This window comes from Erigeron canadensis, unplaced genomic scaffold (assembly GCF_010389155.1).
Source record: "Erigeron canadensis isolate Cc75 unplaced genomic scaffold, C_canadensis_v1 Conyza_canadensis_unscaffolded:70, whole genome shotgun sequence".
Lineage (NCBI taxonomy): Eukaryota > Viridiplantae > Streptophyta > Magnoliopsida > Asterales > Asteraceae > Erigeron > Erigeron canadensis.
Window position 1 is genome coordinate 2,316 of NW_025215810.1, and position 16,879 is coordinate 19,194.

Below are 16,879 nucleotides of genomic sequence, written 5' to 3' on the forward strand. Positions count from 1 at the left end.
AGGATTCATGAAAATGAAAGGTGAACATAGATATAAGTTAAACTAAACAAAAATATATATACATATATCCTGGTGATACTTATGAACATGAAAGAACTTTGATGAATAAATATCAGTAAGAAGAAGTCGACCAAATATAATAGAGGACCACGTGATGGCATAGTACCATGATATACAAAACATGTTGGACTAAATACTTATATGAATATTGACTTGAGCTACATGATTTAGTTAGGTACATGACACAATAAGAGACATAGAAGTATTATATTTTACTCTATAATTGTAACACCCCGACTAAGGCGGAAACACGAGATGCCACAGAACGACATGGTACAAAAGATTTAAATATAAAACATCAACTCAAGTTTTCAAATGACATTCAAAATCCAAAAGATTACAAATTAAAGATGACGTCCAAATCCATTACACAACCAAATTCATAATTAAAATGATTAAATGTTTGCAATACTCGTCCAACCATACAAGCATATTAGAGTCCAAAAGGGTGGTCCACGCTACGCACCTAAATCTTTAACCTGAAAAGCATGAAGAAGAAGAAGTGTCAACTACGAGAGTTGAGTGAGTTCATAGGTTTTTAACTAACAACATAAAGTGTATATATATATCCATCATAACCAAAAATTTGAGAGTCACCAAAATTTCCATGTATACCTCCAATGTCGCATTTGGAAAGCGTATGTTCCACTTACTATAATCAACGTAGTAAAATTTCTATCATATAACCACGAGGGTATAATTCAATCAACCTTGATGAGTAAATGCTTGAGCCACTACTACTACCATTTTTTTCGAAGTCCAATAATAAATAGATAAATCTTGCACGAGCTGTCAATCAAGTGCCGTAACAATAATAATAAAAAGGGGTCGTGCCATGGAGACGACCTAAGTAAGGTAGCTAGAACACCCGTGGTCGGACTGGAAGTGGAGGTTGTCACAAAGACAACCAACCTTCCACCGTTACACAATTGGGTGGGTGGACGAAACCTAGTTGCGCAACTAACTAACTACAGGCCTCCATAATCGGAGTAAATAGTAGTGAACCGAAGAAAGCGGTTTGACAGAACTCAAGCTCATCATATAAATCATTTATCATAATGAACATACGAAACAATTTCATTTCATAATCATAATATCAAGAATCATTTCATATATTTGTAATAATAAAAGCAATTTAGCTTATATATCATGCTTTTCACCCCGATAGTTAAAACACATAAAATAGTTTGAAAGGGGGCTATGACTCACTTGAATTGAGAGTGAAAGAGGGCTGATCAAAAGTGAGATCTCCGGCTAGTGGTGTCTTTCCTCAAGCAAGCCTAAACCATGGTATTCGAAATATGCACAACGTAAGTGTGTGTCGCATGACTAGTAAACTAGATCATGAGATGTATGCTAGTAGACTTGCCCAACTTTGGTTGTCGTTTAAATTATGGAATTCAATTACATTATGTTGTTCGCCTCATTTGGTTGGAAGACATTTGGTAGTAAAGGTCATTCATACGATTTTGTTCGGTTATTGGAATTTCGGTAGTTTAACTTTGTATTATATATATTTTCCATTGCATGCTTTGTTTAATACCCATATTTGACATTTGTGTTCTCATAATATTAATGTTAATATATGTTACTGATTTATAATTATTTCTTTAATTTAATATTATTTAATTAATTTATTTACTTATTTTATTGGTTTATTAATTAAACAATTCCTTATAATTATTTTTAAGTCCTTAAATTACCTCTAAAATTCATAGATAATTATAGATGGATTATCTACTGATTTTCAAGCCTTTTTATTTGTAACATTGTGATTCTTATATTTATTTGTGCCTTATTTCTATTTATTTAATCATAATGATTAATTAGTGACTTTTACTTAATAATTTACTTTTAAATTGTATAGTTCTTGTTCCCTTGCTTGTAGTTATTTTTCCCCAGTAGGTTTTGGTCACTTTTATCATTGGTTAAGTGGCTTTGATCAGATTCATGGTTTATATAGTTTATTTATTAATTTATATACCTCTTAATTACCATTTTAATTCATTAAATCATAGAAATCCTTACAAATCACCACAAGATTTTTAGTCCAAAAATTCCAGCCCTTTTTAGGCACCTTTTATCAATAAAAATCTGTAACCATTCAACCTCTCTTGTGTCTTGCTTAAATTGAGGATTTTATAATTGAAAATCGTTTACCGAAATAGTGATTTTAGCCTCATTTCTTAGGCTATTAAGGTACTTCAAAATGGATTTTCATCCTAAATTCAACATTCACAGTAAGTTCATCATATTTTGGTGGTTCAAGTCGTGATGGTGGTGGTGGTGTGATATGTGCAATTTAGTGCTTTCGGTTAGTGATTATTTGACCCGAAAAGACGGTTTTTGAGCTTATTCTTGCCATGCATCAAATGAATTGAGTTTTATACTTTTAATATGTCATATTTCCAGTATGTTCATCACATTTTCATGGTCATAAAGTTATGGTGCATGTGTGTGCTCAAAATGCATTTTAACAAGCTTTCGGTTTTCGATTTCAAGCATATTTTAACTTGTTTTGACCCAAGCTTTATATAATTGATATTTTGTGAATTTTTCCAGAATATTTGCATGACTTTTAACCTATTTTTCAGTTGACACAAGTCTAGCTTCACCTCATAGTCCAAACAACCATCCAACTTTCTTAAATCTAGCATGCATGTAATCATCTCATCATTTTTAACAACAAATCTTTATCCAACAACAATCCATCAACATAAAAATGTATTTTTATGAAATTTTCCAGAAATATACATAAACATTATATAAAATATGTTCATCTTTTTATATAAAAAGTTACTTTACAACTAATCAACACATATCCACCTTTTTGATGCTAACTTTCATAGATCCAACACTTTATCAATAAAATCTATATTTTTATAAATATTTCCAGAAATATTAACTTCATAATATGTATGAATATATCCATCTTTCAAAGGAAAAATCATATCAAAAGCTATATAATATATAACTACACTTTTGGGTCTTTAACTAGTTGAATCCTTGGATCTTTCTTCATGGATTCAACATGCATGAGCATGGAAAGAAGGATCCTATCAACTTTGCCCTCACCAAGTGTATATTCAAGAGAAACATGAAGAAAACATGGACTTTTGATAAAACCTTTTTAATATGAACTAGAATAAGATTAATCTAACAAAGAGATGAAGATATATACCCTTGAAGAACACTTTGAGATGAAGAAAAGATGGCAGAAAATCGTGGCCTTTCTTGAACCAAATAACCCTTGATTCAACCTTATATTAACCCTTAAACCTTAGCTTAACACCACCCTTGCTTAATCTAATCTAAACCCTTATTATTAACAAGTTTTTAGATGAGTTTAGCTTTGTTCTTCCCTTTGTTTTGTGGCTGCCGAAATCAAGAAGAAGAGAGGGAGGAGAGGAGAGTTTTTGAGAGAGAAAATAAAGTTGGTGTGTGTAGAAAGTGAAGAGTGTGTTTTGTGTGAGTTTCAAGGGGGAGTTGGAAGGAGTAATATTCAAAATGTGGAGTGTGAGAGGGGGGAAAGGGGCCGGCCATGGGGGGGGGAAATATTGAAGAGTTTTTATTTTTTTTTTTGTATAAAATTAGTGTATAAGTATAAGTGTAAGTATATGTAAATTTTGTATTTGTTTTGTAGGTGTTTAGTTAGTTAAATGTAAGTATTTGGTTGTTTTAGTTAGGAATATGTATATATGTGTATAAGTCATGTATATTTATGTGTATGGATATATTTTTGTATTTTTAGTTGATTACATAGGTCATTGGTTGTAGATTTGTATTAATTTTTAAGCTTATATGCTTACTTATTAAGTTTTCGACGCTTTTACGTACATAATTCTTCCAATTATATTTTTAGTTGAAAATTTTTATTTATCATGATCATATCTTCTTGATTTGGTTTTATTTTGATTTGTTGGGCATTCCATAGGAATTTTTGATTGGTATCTCAATTTGGGAGTCTTAAGTTGTTATTATCGTATCGATTGATCACCTCTAAAAATTTTCGTTCCGAGGTATTTTCGTTAGGAAATTCTTATACATATTATTAGCTTTAGATTACTAATTTGGGGCATTACCTACTAGCTTCAAGTATAACTATGGCTTGCGGGAACATAGATAACCTAACTAGCACATATATAATATTAAAAGTACGGTTGTTACATCCTTACCCCCTTAGAAGAATTCCGTCCCGGAATTTGAGTTTGCTTAGGGAGTAAGTGCGGATATTTCTCACGTATGAAGTCCTCGCGCTCCCATGTAAATTCGGGTCCGCGCTTTGTATCCCATCTGACTTTAACTATAGGGATCTTGCTCCTCTTAAGGCGTTTCTCATCGCGGTCAAGAACTTCTATTGGCTCCTCGCGAAATTGGAGCTTATCTTCCACTCGTAGTTCCTCGAGTGGAACTACTTTCGAATCATCCGCCACGCATTTCTTTAAATTTGACACATGGAAAGTGTCATGAACATCTCCCACTTCTTGGGGTAATTTCAACTTATAGGCCACGGGGCCTATTCTAGCCACAATTTCAAATGGCCCAATGTATCGAGGACTTAACTTTCCTCTCTTACCAAATCTCACTGTTCCTTTCCATGGCGACACCTTTAGGAGCACTTTGTCGCCGACTTCAAATTCTAGGGGCTTCCTTCTTTGATCCGCATAACTCTTTTGCCGATCTCTGGCGGCTTTAAGCTTTTCTTTAATGATAGCTACTTTGTCCGTTGTTTCTTGGACAAAATCGACGGTAGCTAGACTTCTTTCGCCCGTCTCTATCCAACACATCGGAGACCTACACTTGCGTCCATATAAAGCTTCAAACGGTGCACATTGTATGCTAGAGTGATAGCTATTATTGTATGTAAATTCAGCATAAGGCAAGTGCTCATCCCAGCTTCCATTAAATTCTAATGCACAGGCTCTTAACATATCCTCCAACGTTTGTATTGTTCGCTCACTTTGTCCATCCGTTTGAGGGTGGTAAGCCGTGCTTAATGCTAGTGTTGTGCCCATAGCTTCTTGCACGTGACCCCAAAAACGTGAGGTAAATCTACCATCCCGATCGGATATTATGGACAAAGGCACGCCATGTAGTGTTACAATCTTCTCGACGTACAAGCGAGCTAGGCGCTCGGTGTTCCAATCTTCTTTGATGGGGATGAAATGGGCTGATTTCGTAAGACGATCAACAATCACCCATATAGCATCATGACCTTTCTTTGTTCGAGGCAATTTTGTCACTAGGTCCATTGCTATTTGCTCCCACTTCCATTCGGGAATCTCTGGCTGCTTTAAAAGACCAGATGGCTTTTGGTGCTCAGCTTTGACCATCGCACAAGTCATGCATCGGCTCACATATCGGGCTACGTCCCCTTTCATTCCAGGCCACCAAAAATCCTTTCTTAGGCCTTGATACATCTTATCCGCGCCTGGGTGAATTGAATATTTCGTATTGTGAGCCTCATTCATAAGTACATCCCTTAAACCATTTACCTTCGGTACCCAAGCTCTTCCCTTGAAGTATAAGATTCCTTCATCATCCTTGTCAAACCTCATTTCCATACCGCACAAGGCTTCATCCTTAATGTTCTTCCCTTCAAAGGCCTTTGCTTGGTCTCCTAAGAAACGATCTCTTAGAGACATTCTTACTTGTAAGTAGCTGATTCTTGCCCTTGGCACCTTAGTATTCACCTTCCTACTAAGTGCATCGGCAACGACGTTTGCCTTCCCCGGATGGTACTTGATTTCACATTCATAGTCATTCAGCAGCTCCATCCATCTCCTTTGCCTCATATTCAACATCTTTTGATCAAAGATGTGTTGCAAGCTTTTGTGGTCGGTGAATATGGTGCATTTAGTGCCATAGAGATAATGTCGCCATATCTTCAAGGCGAATACTACGGCTCCTAACTCCAGATCGTGTGTCGAATAATTTTTCTCATGTGGCTTCAATTGTCTAGACGCGTAGGCAATGACCTTGTCTCTTTGCATAAGCACGCATCCAAGTCCTTTATTCGACGCATCACAATATACCACAAATCCTTCCATTCCATCCGGCAACGCTAGTATGGGTGCTTCACACAACATGTTCTTAAGCGTTTGGAACGCTTGCTCTTGATCTTCACCCCATATGAATTCTCTTGACTTTTGGGTCAATTGGGTCAGAGGTACCGCAATTTTAGAGAATCCTTGGATGAATCTTCGATAATAACCTGCCAATCCTAGGAAGCTACGCACTTCCGTTGGCGTCTTTGGTGCCTCCCACTTCTTAATCGCCTCTATCTTAGATGGGTCGACGTGAATTCCTTTTTCGTCTACGAGATGTCCAAGGAATTGAACTTGGCGGAGCCAAAATTCACACTTAGAAAACTTAGCATACAACTTCTCGTCTCTAAGTAATTGCAATATTATTCTTAAATGCTTCTCATGTTCATCCTTACTACGAGAATATATCAAAATATCATCAATGAATACTATGACGAATTTGTCCAAGTATGGCCTACAAATTCGGTTCATTAGATCCATGAAAACGGCGGGCGCATTTGTGAGACCAAATGGCATCACCAGAAACTCGTAATGCCCATAGCGCGTTCTGAAAGCCGTTTTAGGTACATCTTCTTCTCGTACCCTCAACTGATGATAGCCGGATCTAAGATCGATTTTCGAGAAATGCGACGCTCCTTGAAGTTGATCGAACAAATCGTCTATTCGTGGCAGCGGATACCTATTCTTGATCGTCAGCTTATTCAACTCCCTATAGTCTATGCACATCCTCAGAGATCCATCTTTCTTTTTGACAAAAAGAATTGGAGCACCCCATGGCGAAGAACTAGGTTGGATTAAGCCTTTATCAAGCAATTCTTGCAATTGCTCAGAAAGTTCTCGCATCTCGGAGGGCGCTAACCTGTACGGTGCTTTAGCTACGGGGGCTGCCCCGGGAACTAAATCAATCATAAACTCCACCTGCCTCGTGGGTGGGAGTCCAGGTAGTTCGTCAGGGAACACATCTAGAAAGTCCCTAACCACCATGACCTTATGAGGGTCCTTACTTTTTACTTGCTTATCCACTACTTGTGCCAAGTATGTGTGATATTCCTTACGTAAATATTTCCTTACTTTCATAGATGACACTATCTTGGTTTGGACCCCCGCCCTATGGCCTTGTATTATAAGCACCTCATCATTATCTAAGGGAATTTTAATGACCTTTTCATGGCAAAGTATTTCTGCACGCATCTTAGACAACCAATCCATTCCTACTATCACATCAAAACTTCCTATCTCAATGGGAATCAAGTCTATACTATAATCCTCCTCGTCTAAAGTCAACATACAATCAAAAATAATTTCCTTGGCCTTATACTCGTTTCCATTAGCATATTCGATATAGTAAGTTTCATCAAGCTCACTAGGTTTCTTACCAATCATTTCCTTAAATTCAAAAGAAATAAAACTTCTTTCGGCTCCAGAATCAAATAGCATAGAGGCATAAACATTATTTAATGGAAACGTACCTACGATGACATTTGGGTCATCACGTGCCTCATTCGCACCCATGGCATACACGCGTCCTCTAGCTTGACCTCCTTGGTTCCCACGATTCTGGTTGGCATTGATTCCTTGATTCCCATTGTTTGCTTGATTTCCTCCATTACCTCGGTTCACTTGATTCCCATTATTGCCTCGGTTTGCTTGGTTCCCACGATTTCCAACATTCCTATAGTTGCCACGGTTTCCATTTCCATTCCCTCGATTGCCTTGAGCTCGTCCCAACCTAGGACAAGCATTCCTCCAATGCTCCGTGCTTCCACATTCATGACAAGTTCCCCGGTTTCCTCCAACTCTTGTTCCCCTACGGCAAGTGGCAGCAAGGTGTCCAAATGAGCGGCAAATCGAGCATAGCCTACATTCCCCCTGATGGGTGTTGCCACATCGGTTACATCTTTGTGCCGCACCATTGGTGATTCCATAATTCCTTACAATCTTTTGCCTTTTATCAGGCCCATTCCCCTTACGATCACCAAATCGGCTTCCTCCTCCTTGCCTTGAACTTGACTCGCCTCGCGAGTATTTCCCAGTCCTGACCAAGTCATTAACCAATCTTGTTGACAAACTTATTGCTTCTTCCAGTGTGGTGGGGTTTGCTGCCGTGACCATCAATCTTACTTCCGGTACCAATCCGTAAATATACCTCTCAACTTTCTTGGCTTCAGTAGTCACCATATCAGGTACCAGCACACACAACTCGTGAAAACGAATCGCATATGTCTCTAACTCCATTCCTTTCATGGCATGGTTCCAAAACTCAATTTCCAGCTTTTGGACGGCAGGTCTAGGGCAATACTCCCTTTTCAATTCCTCCTTGAGCTGCTCCCAGGTCAAAGCATTCATCGTGGCGGCACCCCTCGTGGTGACTTGGAGGTTCCACCATGTGAGTGCCCTCCCCTGGAGCTTACTTGCCGCAAACTTGACGCGGTCGGCTGGCGCACAATCAATGATATTTAGGATTGCCTCCATGCTTTGAAACCAAGTAAGTAACCCAACGGGACCCTCCGTCCCATAGAACTCTTTGGGGTTGCAAGACGTAAAAGTCTTGTAAGCATTTCGGTCAGTGGCGTTTCCTCCACCTTCTTGCCTTCTTGCCAAGTTGATGGTAGCAGTCACGTTCTCAGCGATTTGAGTGGCAATGTTTGGCATGGCAGCATTGATTTGTTGAGATATGAGAGTCGCCAACTCAGCCCTTCGTTGAGCTTCTTCCTCTTGGCGTCTAGCCTCAGCGCTTGTCTCTTCAACGGTCCTTCGTGGTGCCATGTCTCTACAAAGGAGAACATAGTTTAGTCATTTGTATAAAGGATTATGTGACATGGACCCGACTCACAACTTCCGATCTCACACGTGTTCGTTTAGGTTACTTAGTGTAATAAGGCCACGTTTGTATGCATAGGTATACCTATATATTCCTAAATTCATTTTCCTTCCTTTAATCACAACCTACTTATCATTATGAATTACAAGTGGTTGGGTAAGCTTAAAGCATGTCCATCTTGTTTTTGGGCCTTTTGACAGATTTTTCCAGAATCTGTATACGAACTTGAAGCTCAAAAATGTGACCCAAGATGGACGAACTGGGCAAAACTCATAAAATATAAAATGTAGCCCCATGAGTTAGATTTCATCTCCAATTGGAATCAGGTCAAAAGACCAAATAGAACTCCAGATATGGCCGTTTTACCAAAAGTGGTCAGAACTGATTTCCTGCTGTAACTTTTCACTTTGTAACAAGTATAACCATAACACACATAGATTAACACATCATATAAAAGCAAAAAGGCATCAAGCTTCCATTCCAATGATTCAGCATCAGTTTACAAAATTGCCATAAGCCCACAAACAAGTGATCGTAGTCACACAATCACAAACAAGTTCAAGGAAATCACAACAAAGTACAAATAATTGTCTACCGAATAAGTTCATGAACAAAACATCCTTAGGGTCATTTCCTAAGCACAAGAACTACCACAATGGAACACACCGCTGCAAGAATACATCCCATTATGAATATCACTTCATAAATCCGGCGCACTCCATCTATTACCATGCCGGTATCTTCTCCCATTCGCCTCATGGCTCCCAAGGTTCTTTCCATCATGACTTCTTGATGTCGAACCCTCACTCGGGCATCCCTTAGCCCACCGGCTATGTCCCACACTCGTTCCCTTTCCTCCCGAGTCATACCCATGGGATGTGGAGGGGGTATTCCATAGACAGGACGGTGGGGGTTTTCTCCTAGTCTTGGCCCAAGGTGATAAGGATGATCGCGGGGGAGGCGTGGATGGAAGTATGGGTCGTGAGTTGGGAAGCGTCCATCGCTTACATTCATGGCCGCATTTTGTCTCGGCGGTGTGGGAGCTCTAGGGGCTGATGGTGGCCGTGGTGGAGTAGGCAAACGACGTACCGGTTGGCTAGAAGCAACGCTTCTAGCACCACCACCATTTGATGGGTCTTCCGTGGGCTCGGACTCCTCCTCCTCCTCTCGTTGTGGGGGCTGTTGGGAGTCCATTGTGGGCTCCGTCTCCTCGCTTTCTTCTTGTTCTTGTCGCCTCTCCCTGACCATGTCCACGAATGCATAAATGTCCCTTACTTGATTGGAGTTTCTTGAGGCTTCACTCCTTTGCGACATAATATTCCTACACAAGTCACATAAAGCATAAGATGACGACTCCACTTGACGCTTAGACGACCATTTGCAACCGACTTGACCATTGACGACCCATGTGACCATTTGCGGACAGCAAGACGACTTGACGGACCGAGACGACCTTAATCATTTGACGACAACCAACCAATTCGACCTACGACTCACAAGCTTGACAACCGAACAACATTATGAACATCCACCACCGACGTACCCAACAATAATTAGTAAGACTATCAACGACCAACTCGACACTCATGACCCACACGACCATTTAGAATCAACGAAATGACTAGAATTTAACTTGTGCATTATGTCTAAATAGGCAAAGTAATGCTAGCCAAGTGGGGGTATTAACTAAGGGTTCTAATAAGTAATGCAACCATTGGATTTGGTTATGTATCTTTTGCACCAAGAATCGTTTTAAAGCTTTATTTTCAAAAGACTCCTTTTTGAATATTCCTTAAACAACTATTTCGATCATTCCATATTAAATTTTTAATTAGGCATAGTTGATCAGGCTATGCATAAGTAAAACAAGAATACTTTATGATCAACTCAATTGTTTAAGAAATATTCGACTCGTTTTGAAAATACGTAGGTTATAGCAAAAATTCTCTATAACCTTGGCTCTTGATACCATTTTTCTGTAACACCCCGACTAAGGCGGAAACACGAGATGCCACAGAACGACATGGTACAAAAGATTTAAATATAAAACATCAACTCAAGTTTTCAAATGACATTCAAAATCCAAAAGATTACAAATTAAAGATGACGTCCAAATCCATTACACAACCAAATTCATAATTAAAATGATTAAATGTTTGCAATACTCGTCCAACCATACAAGCATATTAGAGTCCAAAAGGGTGGTCCACGCTACGCACCTAAATCTTTAACCTGAAAAGCATGAAGAAGAAGAAGTGTCAACTACGAGAGTTGAGTGAGTTCATAGGTTTTTAACTAACAACATAAAGTGTATATATATATCCATCATAACCAAAAATTTGAGAGTCACCAAAATTTCCATGTATACCTCCAATGTCGCATTTGGAAAGCGTATGTTCCACTTACTATAATCAACGTAGTAAAATTTCTATCATATAACCACGAGGGTATAATTCAATCAACCTTGATGAGTAAATGCTTGAGCCACTACTACTACCATTTTTTTCGAAGTCCAATAATAAATAGATAAATCTTGCACGAGCTGTCAATCAAGTGCCGTAACAATAATAATAAAAAGGGGTCGTGCCATGGAGACGACCTAAGTAAGGTAGCTAGAACACCCGTGGTCGGACTGGAAGTGGAGGTTGTCACAAAGACAACCAACCTTCCACCGTTACACAATTGGGTGGGTGGACGAAACCTAGTTGCGCAACTAACTAACTACAGGCCTCCATAATCGGAGTAAATAGTAGTGAACCGAAGAAAGCGGTTTGACAGAACTCAAGCTCATCATATAAATCATTTATCATAATGAACATACGAAACAATTTCATTTCATAATCATAATATCAAGAATCATTTCATATATTTGTAATAATAAAAGCAATTTAGCTTATATATCATGCTTTTCACCCCGATAGTTAAAACACATAAAATAGTTTGAAAGGGGGCTATGACTCACTTGAATTGAGAGTGAAAGAGGGCTGATCAAAAGTGAGATCTCCGGCTAGTGGTGTCTTTCCTCAAGCAAGCCTAAACCATGGTATTCGAAATATGCACAACGTAAGTGTGTGTCGCATGACTAGTAAACTAGATCATGAGATGTATGCTAGTAGACTTGCCCAACTTTGGTTGTCGTTTAAATTATGGAATTCAATTACATTATGTTGTTCGCCTCATTTGGTTGGAAGACATTTGGTAGTAAAGGTCATTCATACGATTTTGTTCGGTTATTGGAATTTCGGTAGTTTAACTTTGTATTATATATATTTTCCATTGCATGCTTTGTTTAATACCCATATTTGACATTTGTGTTCTCATAATATTAATGTTAATATATGTTACTGATTTATAATTATTTCTTTAATTTAATATTATTTAATTAATTTATTTACTTATTTTATTGGTTTATTAATTAAACAATTCCTTATAATTATTTTTAAGTCCTTAAATTACCTCTAAAATTCATAGATAATTATAGATGGATTATCTACTGATTTTCAAGCCTTTTTATTTGTAACATTGTGATTCTTATATTTATTTGTGCCTTATTTCTATTTATTTAATCATAATGATTAATTAGTGACTTTTACTTAATAATTTACTTTTAAATTGTATAGTTCTTGTTCCCTTGCTTGTAGTTATTTTTCCCCAGTAGGTTTTGGTCACTTTTATCATTGGTTAAGTGGCTTTGATCAGATTCATGGTTTATATAGTTTATTTATTAATTTATATACCTCTTAATTACCATTTTAATTCATTAAATCATAGAAATCCTTACAAATCACCACAAGATTTTTAGTCCAAAAATTCCAGCCCTTTTTAGGCACCTTTTATCAATAAAAATCTGTAACCATTCAACCTCTCTTGTGTCTTGCTTAAATTGAGGATTTTATAATTGAAAATCGTTTACCGAAATAGTGATTTTAGCCTCATTTCTTAGGCTATTAAGGTACTTCAAAATGGATTTTCATCCTAAATTCAACATTCACAGTAAGTTCATCATATTTTGGTGGTTCAAGTCGTGATGGTGGTGGTGGTGTGATATGTGCAATTTAGTGCTTTCGGTTAGTGATTATTTGACCCGAAAAGACGGTTTTTGAGCTTATTCTTGCCATGCATCAAATGAATTGAGTTTTATACTTTTAATATGTCATATTTCCAGTATGTTCATCACATTTTCATGGTCATAAAGTTATGGTGCATGTGTGTGCTCAAAATGCATTTTAACAAGCTTTCGGTTTTCGATTTCAAGCATATTTTAACTTGTTTTGACCCAAGCTTTATATAATTGATATTTTGTGAATTTTTCCAGAATATTTGCATGACTTTTAACCTATTTTTCAGTTGACACAAGTCTAGCTTCACCTCATAGTCCAAACAACCATCCAACTTTCTTAAATCTAGCATGCATGTAATCATCTCATCATTTTTAACAACAAATCTTTATCCAACAACAATCCATCAACATAAAAATGTATTTTTATGAAATTTTCCAGAAATATACATAAACATTATATAAAATATGTTCATCTTTTTATATAAAAAGTTACTTTACAACTAATCAACACATATCCACCTTTTTGATGCTAACTTTCATAGATCCAACACTTTATCAATAAAATCTATATTTTTATAAATATTTCCAGAAATATTAACTTCATAATATGTATGAATATATCCATCTTTCAAAGGAAAAATCATATCAAAAGCTATATAATATATAACTACACTTTTGGGTCTTTAACTAGTTGAATCCTTGGATCTTTCTTCATGGATTCAACATGCATGAGCATGGAAAGAAGGATCCTATCAACTTTGCCCTCACCAAGTGTATATTCAAGAGAAACATGAAGAAAACATGGACTTTTGATAAAACCTTTTTAATATGAACTAGAATAAGATTAATCTAACAAAGAGATGAAGATATATACCCTTGAAGAACACTTTGAGATGAAGAAAAGATGGCAGAAAATCGTGGCCTTTCTTGAACCAAATAACCCTTGATTCAACCTTATATTAACCCTTAAACCTTAGCTTAACACCACCCTTGCTTAATCTAATCTAAACCCTTATTATTAACAAGTTTTTAGATGAGTTTAGCTTTGTTCTTCCCTTTGTTTTGTGGCTGCCGAAATCAAGAAGAAGAGAGGGAGGAGAGGAGAGTTTTTGAGAGAGAAAATAAAGTTGGTGTGTGTAGAAAGTGAAGAGTGTGTTTTGTGTGAGTTTCAAGGGGGAGTTGGAAGGAGTAATATTCAAAATGTGGAGTGTGAGAGGGGGGAAAGGGGCCGGCCATGGGGGGGGGGAAATATTGAAGAGTTTTTATTTTTTTTTTTGTATAAAATTAGTGTATAAGTATAAGTGTAAGTATATGTAAATTTGTATTTGTTTTGTAGGTGTTTAGTTAGTTAAATGTAAGTATTTGGTTGTTTTAGTTAGGAATATGTATATATGTGTATAAGTCATGTATATTTATGTGTATGGATATATTTTTGTATTTTTAGTTGATTACATAGGTCATTGGTTGTAGATTTGTATTAATTTTTAAGCTTATATGCTTACTTATTAAGTTTTCGACGCTTTTACGTACATAATTCTTCCAATTATATTTTTAGTTGAAAATTTTTATTTATCATGATCATATCTTCTTGATTTGGTTTTATTTTTGATTTGTTGGGCATTCCATAGGAATTTTTGATTGGTATCTCAATTTGGGAGTCTTAAGTTGTTATTATCGTATCGATTGATCACCTCTAAAAATTTCGTTCCGAGGTATTTTCGTTAGGAAATTCTTATACATATTATTAGCTTTAGATTACTAATTTGGGGCATTACCTACTAGCTTCAAGTATAACTATGGCTTGCGGGAACATAGATAACCTAACTAGCACATATATAATATTAAAAGTACGGTTGTTACAAAAGATTAAAAGGAAATCCAGGATTAATTGGCTTGGTAGGTGATTTGAATAGCTTTTTCCACAAAGTTGTTAAGCTGTAGGCTAGAATCGCATTACTCGGTTGTGATAGTCTGGAAATCATTTAATGGTGTGGATTCCCGGCAGCTTTTGTTGCTAATTATAGAGCTTTTATTGGTTCACCAGGTGTTGTTTCTAACCTTGATTTTCTGATTTACTATAAGCACATATGTGCAGCTGATTTTATGGTTAGAAATGTGACGAGTGAAGAGGTAAACAGGCTATGTTTGATATGGGGGATGATAAGGCTCCGGGGCTGATGGTTTCAATGCGGCGTTCTTTACGCATGCATGGGATATGTTGGTATGGATGTTTGAAGGCTGTCAAGACTTTTTCATTGTGGTAAATTTTTGAAGAAGTAAACCATACTATTATATCTCTTGCCAAAAGTGGCTGCTCCTAGTCGTATTACTGATTATAGACCAATCTCCTTTGCAATGTTTTGTTTAAATGCATTACTAAAATTATTGCAAATAGGAAATCTGATTTCTTTACAGGTCTAGTTGTAGCAATCAATCCGTGTTGATTCTGAAGATGTATTTCTGATAACATATTATTGACCCAAGAATTGGTACATAATTATCATTTGGATAATGGTTAGCAGATATACATTTAAGGTGAGACATTTAAAGGCGAATAACAAATGTAAAATACAAACGTTTGCATATAATACACGGCATGCATACTTACATACAAACACACTTAACAAAGATATATCCAATTATAACTTTTTGCATCCTACAATATATTTATAAATTAGGAAAACAACTACAAAATTAAAAATATAAACTTATATCCATACATACACTTCTTACATCAAAAATTCAAATCCTCTCCTCCATACTACCCCAAAACCGGCCTCCCCTTCCCAAACATCAACCAATGTGAAATTAACTAGTCTCTTATTCTTACACTTCCAATGCATGCTACAACTATACTTACACTCCAACTCACACTTTAGACTCCCTAAACACTCCAACACTTCCAATACACTTAATCTCTTATTTCTCTCTATTTTCTCAAAAATCGGCTTATTTTCATCATGTTCTGATCATGTGAAAGCAACAAAAAGGCAAGAAAAATCAATCTAAAGTTTAGTAATAATAAGGGTTTTTAAGGATTAAACAAGGGTTGATTCAAGATGCTTTTAAGGTTATTTTAAGCTTGGAATAAGGGTTATATAGAGCATAAAGGCACGAAATTTCTGCCCAAATTCATCTCCCACCGAGTGCAAGAAGGATAAATATCATTTGTTTGTAGACTTCTAATACTTTTTCTTGGCTCTTTGAGTGTCTATTGGAGTACGATGTTCATGTACCTTTCTCGGTATTTATGAGGTAGAACAGATAATAGGTCTTTTCTATGGCAAAATAGTAGATCGAAGGTGCTTGGGAGATTGTGTGTCTTCCTAAACGTGAAGGAGGGCTAGGGTTTGTAGATTACATGATTTTAATGTCTCGTCTCTCATGGCTGTTCATATATGGAATTTACTGGCTCACAAGGAATCTTTGTGGGTTAAATGATGCATATGTAAAAGCAGTGATGGAACTTGAACATACTTGTTAGGGGGCGGGAAAAAAGGCACACTATATTTCCGAAAGACACTATGAGCATAAAAATAAATCAAAAGCTCTTATACAACTTAACGACCATGAAGTTTTAAATATTTGTTTATAGAATTTTAACCAAATTCTAGACAATTCCTTTGATACCATGAAGTTATTAGTAATTATCGACACACAAATAAACTTTCTTTTCAAGAAACTACTAATGAATATATAATTTTTGTTTATAAAATAGTTTTATCTACATACATTAGTTATTTTAAAAATCTTTATATGATTTTAAAAGATGTATATATATAACTTAAATACTAATTCTTCTTCATGTGAAAATAATACTTTTATGAACTATAATCAGATAAACAATAAAAATAACATAAAATATAAAATGAAATATAAAAGATATGATAT

At 36.4% G+C, this 16,879-nt stretch overlaps 2 long non-coding RNA genes across 2 annotated transcripts; both read right to left on the minus strand.

Moving 5' to 3' along the window:
• Nucleotides 1–411: 411 nt before the first annotated feature.
• LOC122584642 lies at nt 412–1,309 on the minus strand. The gene is made up of 2 exons (XR_006321571.1): nt 1,270–1,309; nt 412–539 (listed from the first exon to the last, which is right to left on the minus strand). It is a non-coding gene; the product is annotated as an uncharacterized LOC122584642 (long non-coding RNA).
• Nucleotides 1,310–11,032: 9,723 nt separating this feature from the next.
• Nucleotides 11,033–11,930, minus strand: LOC122584641. The gene is made up of 2 exons (XR_006321570.1): nt 11,891–11,930; nt 11,033–11,160 (listed from the first exon to the last, which is right to left on the minus strand). It is a non-coding gene; the product is annotated as an uncharacterized LOC122584641 (long non-coding RNA).
• Between the last annotated feature and the right edge of the window lie 4,949 nt (nt 11,931–16,879).